At 42.6% G+C, this 5858-nt stretch overlaps 1 non-coding gene across 1 annotated transcript; it reads right to left on the bottom strand.

The window, feature by feature from the left end:
• Nucleotides 1–3117: 3117 nt before the first annotated feature.
• On the bottom strand, nt 3118–3190 carry Trnak-cuu. The gene has a single exon. It is a non-coding gene; the product is annotated as a tRNA-Lys (tRNA).
• Nucleotides 3191–5858: the final 2668 nt, after the last annotated feature.

Here is a 5858-nt window from a genome sequence, read left to right as displayed (position 1 = left end):
TAGTCTGCCTCTAACTGCCACAGCAAACAGCGCTCGCATGATATAGTCTGCCTCTAACTGCCACAGCAAACAGCGCTCGCATGATATAGTCTGCCTCTAACTGCCACAACAAACAGCGCTCGCATGATATAGTCTGCCTCTAACTGCCACAACAAACAGCGCTCGCATGATATAGTCTGCCTCTAACTGCCACAGCAAACAGCGCTCGCTTGTTTGTAACTTGTCACTACGGCTGAGGTCAAAGTCTGAGTTTGTGTCACTAACTCTCTAATTAATCGTTACAGGGCAACTGCCGTCCAACTCTTACCGTTGATCAAGGTTTGTTTCATTCGCCGACATTTTTTCAATTGATTTGAAAAAAGTGCAAGAAGGCAAATGAGTGCGTGAGAAGCTCCACAATTAACAAGCTTCATTGCTTTGTAACGTTATATAGGGAAGTCTATTAATTATATCAGTCAAAATGACCAAATATACAAAAATATATATAAATTATAAACAAAATATCCTGGTAATATTTGTAAGGTAAAGTAGTCGTTAGCGTATCGTCGGTTGTCTTTTTAAAAGCCTATATACATTACACGCACCTTTTATGTTCGATGATATTCACGATCTCGTTCTATGTACAGCAACGCAAATTATATCTATTATCCCATAGAATCAAATGATTTAAGTAATTCTTAACTAACATATTGACTACGTTCACTACACACGATGTGGAAATTTTTGGAAGTTACAATGATCAATTCTGAGCAAATTTCATATATCCAGACAAGCTAGTCAACTGCAGGCAAACTTACCAAATTAAAAATGTAAATGAAAAATTTTAAAGAGCTTCTCTGGCATTCAAACAACAATTGAACTTGCAAACAACCTATAGCGAATTATTTGTTTATATGTGGTTAATATGGAAATAGTTAGGTTTTAACTGAGCTTTCTGCAAGGGAGATTAATATATCATGTGACTCAAGGGCATGGACAGCACAGCGATCGCTGATGAACTCGACAAGTAGAACACTTTTTGTGCAGCGCACTTTTAAGGAGTTAGGTGCCTACATATCCAGACACAAGTAAGGCAGAGCCGGGTTAAGCATTTTACAGTTAATTGAAGACACTTTTGTTTAAACCGATAGTCGGGCGATTTTTTCGTGGCATATAGACTTGGTGCGCCGAAAGAAGCTCTCGATGTCAACGACCAAAGCTGTGAGTTAAGGTTTGAAATTTGTACGCGAATGGCGGCCGGCTGTTCGTCTGTAAATATCGGCATATATTTTTCTGGCTGCTGCTTCCCAATGGCGGATTTTGCTGAGTTGGAGGCACCACATAATGTAGGAGGAAATACTGTTTAATTAATAATAATAACTCATGTAGGAATAACTGTTTTTGGTTAAATGGGTCAAATGATTTTTTTTGTGGCATGTGGTTCCAACTGTTTTTTCGGAATGTGGGTATAACTCTTTTTGGGTCAATCGGTATAACTGTTTTAAAAACACGTCAGTATACCTTTTCTTAGGCTCGTGTTGGCATCATGCCTTCTTCACTAGACGAATGCTAAATTCATTTATGGAAGACATATATTTGTTTCCTCAATACAAGTCTTTATCTTACGATGTTCATTTCGAACACATGTCCGATGACTTCGGGGGAGGCGCTCTTCTGACAACAGCGCTCAGGTCAACTATAATAACGTTCATGCAGAGTTGGCGTTCACTTCTAACGTTCATGCAGAGTTGACATTCACTTCTAACATTCATGCAGAGTTGGCGTTCACTTCTAACGTTCATGCAGAGTTGACATTCACTTCTAACGTTCATGTAGGGTTGACGTTCACTTCTGACGTTCATGTAGAGTTGGCGTTCACTTCTAACGTTCATGCAGAGTTGGCGTTCACTCCTAACGTTCGTGCGGTGTTGGTGTTCACTTCTACCGTTCATGCGGAGTTGGCGTTCATTTCTACCGTTCATGCGGTGTTGGCGTTCACTTCAAACGTCCATGCAGCGCTGACGTTTATTTCCAACGTTCGTGCAATGTTGGCGCTTTTTTTCCAACGTTCGTGCAATGTTGGCATTTATTTCCTACGTTCGTGCAGTGTTGGCGTTCTCTTCCAACGTTCGTGCAGTATTGGCGTTCTCTTCCAACGTTCGTGCGGTGTTGGCGTTCTCTTCCAACGTTCGTGCAGTATTGGCGTTCTTTTACAACGTTCGTGCGGTGTTGGCGTTGATTTCAAACGTTCGTGGAGCGCTAGCGTTCACTTCAAACGTTCAGCGTTAACGGTCTTGAGGTTCAAAGTTCGAACAAGTCAAGTCATCAGAACAACCCTAAGCTGTCCGTCCAGCGCATTTACCAATTTGTGTTATGATGAAGTACTGGGCTTCACATCTCCCTAGCTCAATACTTTAAACGAACATTATCTTCTGCGTAGGTTGATTGATACACTGATCCATGTCTGAATGTTTTGCGTGTTAGTTTCGTGGTAAATTCGGCTCATTGAATGTGAAAAGCAGCTTTTAAACTGACGGTGACATCGGGAAAAACGAACTCGTTTAAATCAAAAAAATTATCGACGACAGCTTGCCATTAGAAAGATCAAATAAATAATATTTGTTATCATTCTCATTCTTTCGTTGATGATGAAAGAATGTTCTCGTGTTCAATTTTGATTTTGTTTCCTGTTTAGGTTTGACCTCGTTTTGTGTTCAAATTTGAGCTTATTTCACGTTGAGTAATGTGATAAAGCTGATTCACCTTCAAACACAAGTATCTAAATCATGATCTAATCACAATATCATGACAAATATTTTACACTAATTGTTTTAAAAATTCGAGGTTCATCATGAGCTTTAACTAGCCATGGAGACACACGACAGCGACGAACCTCTGGAACATGCAAATGTTTGATATCGCTGCTCATTTAGCTACAAGCTTCGAGAGATAAATATTATATCTATGCGGAGGTCTAACGGTAAGTTACGAATATATTGCTTTATAATTCATAAGAACTTTGATTCTGAGATTGACTTCTTGTTTTTATTATAAACGAACGCATTATTTTGTGCTGCACGCTCAGCTTCTTATAGCAGAGATGCTATCAAGTATTCCGATATTAAGAATAAAAACCATCGCCCAACGTGGGGCTCGAACCCACGACCCCGAGATTAAGAGTCTCGTGCTCTACCGACTGAGCTAGCCGGGCCTGTGGGTTGCACATGTTTATCTAAACTATTTAGAATGAATCACCTTTATGAGACCGACAACTAAGGAAACCGACAACTACGGAAAAATTCCCGGCAACAGATGTCTGGTTTCAGGGATTTTCGCCGTGGGTTTGATTTCGCAGATTAAAACGAAATTTGGTTCCCCAAATAAGTGACACATAATTAAATATTGGGGATTATCGGCCGTCTAAACGTAATCTGCAAAATTGCAACTCATAAATTATAATTTTGCCTCTTTTATTGAGGCTATCCTTTATATCCTGTTTTAATTACATTTTTCAACAGGATGATAATAATCATGATATGGCGAGCGCCACAGAAAGTTATATCGAGGTTTAGTGACATCATGTGTCACAAATACACAAGTGAATTGTAGAACCTAAGGATCCCGAAGGATTCTTTGCAGTCCGGTGAGGTTTGGTTGTGGCTTAAAATGACTGGGATCTCCATTGGATGAAATTTATCAGTCATTTTTAGTCATAACTAAAATGGTCTTTGTAGCCGCAGCTTCATCGCATAGCGCGTAGCATTTGTTTAGTAGTTGATTTAGTACCCACTGCGCTATCTTGAAAGCGCTATTCTTTGTTTCAACGCCAGCCGGTAAGGTGTGGCTTTCAGACGGTCATCGTCAAGTTAATCGTTAGATGCATTTATTCCTGTTAATACCACATGTTAATTATGAATTTATACATTTCAGACCAATGTAAAATAATTTCAACCGTCAATTGTAGCCATGCTAAGGGTAGTCACATCAATTGTAGCCATGTTAATAGTAGTCACTTATAACAGTTACTTATAGTAGTCACGTCATATGTAGCCAATCGTAACTTGTAACCTGGTTGTTGATGAAGTAAAGTTCGTCATTTCAAAATTTTCACTGTTCCCTTCCGCGACTGCAAATCATGGCTGCTTGTATGAATTACACACTAAGGTCAGAAAACGTGAAGACCATTGATGAAATGGTATGTAACCAAATTAGGCTGGGATTCAGCGGTTACAGTCTTATTTTATAGATTAGTTGATGTGAGAGACGTTTTTTCAACTCCACGGAAGCTGGGCACTTTTCTACCATGAGATAGATTTTCAGGACATTTTTCGTCCAAGGTTGTCATAGTTGATAGATGTCATGATGAATTGAATTTTAATTTTCTTATCATTTGCGGATTAGGAATAACGTTAAAGTAAACAATTCCTGAAGTTTTTTTGCTCTAGGTTGAGTTGTGCTTTTAAGGTTCTTCTTGAGCTTCTATCAGTGACTGCAGATCACATCGAAATCTCCATGTGAGCTCATTATTCGATATGGGTAAGATTCTACTTGGCTCCATGCTTCTTCATACCAACAACGAAATGTTTCACTCATGTTCTCTCTCTTTCTCATGTTCTCCCTATACGTCCTAGGTACGTAAAGATTCACCGTACAAGATGATTAATAAGTTGAAGTTTTATAAGAGCGAGTTGAAGATGAACGAGTTTAAGGAGAATAGGTTACATGAGCTCGTGTTTGTAAAGCAGGAATGAGTGGGGGTTTGAGGGGTGTGATGAGAGAGGGGGGGAGCGAGGGTGAAAGAGAGCGAGGGGAGGGGGTCCATACCCTGCCCTGCCATACCCTGCCCTGCCATACCCTGCTCTGTCCTGCCATGCCATATCCTGCCCTGCCATACTCAGCCATACCCTGCCCTGCCGTACCCTGCCATACCCTGCCCTGCCATATTTGCCCGCCCTGCCTTGCTTTGCTCTGCCTTACTCTGTCCTGCCATGATGCCATGATTTTCCGCATTCAGGTCCTGATGAGTGGGAAGTTTCCACTTTTCAGATTGGGGTTGAGGGGGTTAAGAGGTTGGTGTTGAGGGGTTAGGAAGTTACGAAGATGGTAGTTAGGAGATTTGGGTTGAGGGGTTCGGAAGTTAGGAATAAAAGAACAATCTTAACCCGGTTGGGGTGAGGATTGTTCGGAAGTTAGGAATAAAAGGGTTAGGAGATTGCGTTGCAGGGGCTATGTGGTTGAGGATGTCGAAGCTAGGAGGTTGGAGACGAGGGGGTTGGAAGGTTAGAGTTGGGGTGACGATGGCTTCATTAGCGCTCGTTCGGTTGTAGGCTCCACGTGTGTGGCCTTGTCAGGGCAAAACGCGCGGTCCTGTTGCGCTGCGTCAGGGCAAGACGCGACTGGTGCGCCGCGTCAGGTTAAAATGCGGTCATGGTGCGCTACGTCAGGGCGAAATGCGGCTTGGTGCGCCGCGTCAGGGCATAATTCGGTCATGGTGCAGACGGGGCAGACGGCCAAGACGGGGGCAGGCGAAGCAGACAGGACAGTCCCAGCACCAGCATCAGCGATACAACATGGCCGCCGTGTCAAGAGTTGGCAAATTATGGCAGGAAAAACGTCGTCGCGTCGCAGGCTAGATTGCTTTTGTTGAGACCTTCGAATACATGGCTCGATAGCGGTGTCGTACCTAGAGTCAGACTGGCTCGGTAGCGGTGCCGTACCTAGAGCCAGACTGGCTCGGTATCGGTGCCGTACCTAGAGCCAGACTGGCCAGGTAGCGGTGCCGTACCTAGAGCCAGACTGGCCCGGTAGCGGTGCCGTACCTAGAGCCAGACTGGCCCGGTAGCGCTTTCGATTATGAGATGAATGATTGCAACTCTCAA

Source organism: Hyalella azteca, unplaced genomic scaffold (genome assembly GCF_000764305.2).
Source record: "Hyalella azteca isolate HAZT.00-mixed unplaced genomic scaffold, Hazt_2.0.2 contig13406, whole genome shotgun sequence".
NCBI lineage: Eukaryota > Metazoa > Arthropoda > Malacostraca > Amphipoda > Hyalellidae > Hyalella > Hyalella azteca.
Note: the sequence above shows the minus strand (reverse complement) of the source record. Positions and strands in the feature narration are given on the sequence as shown.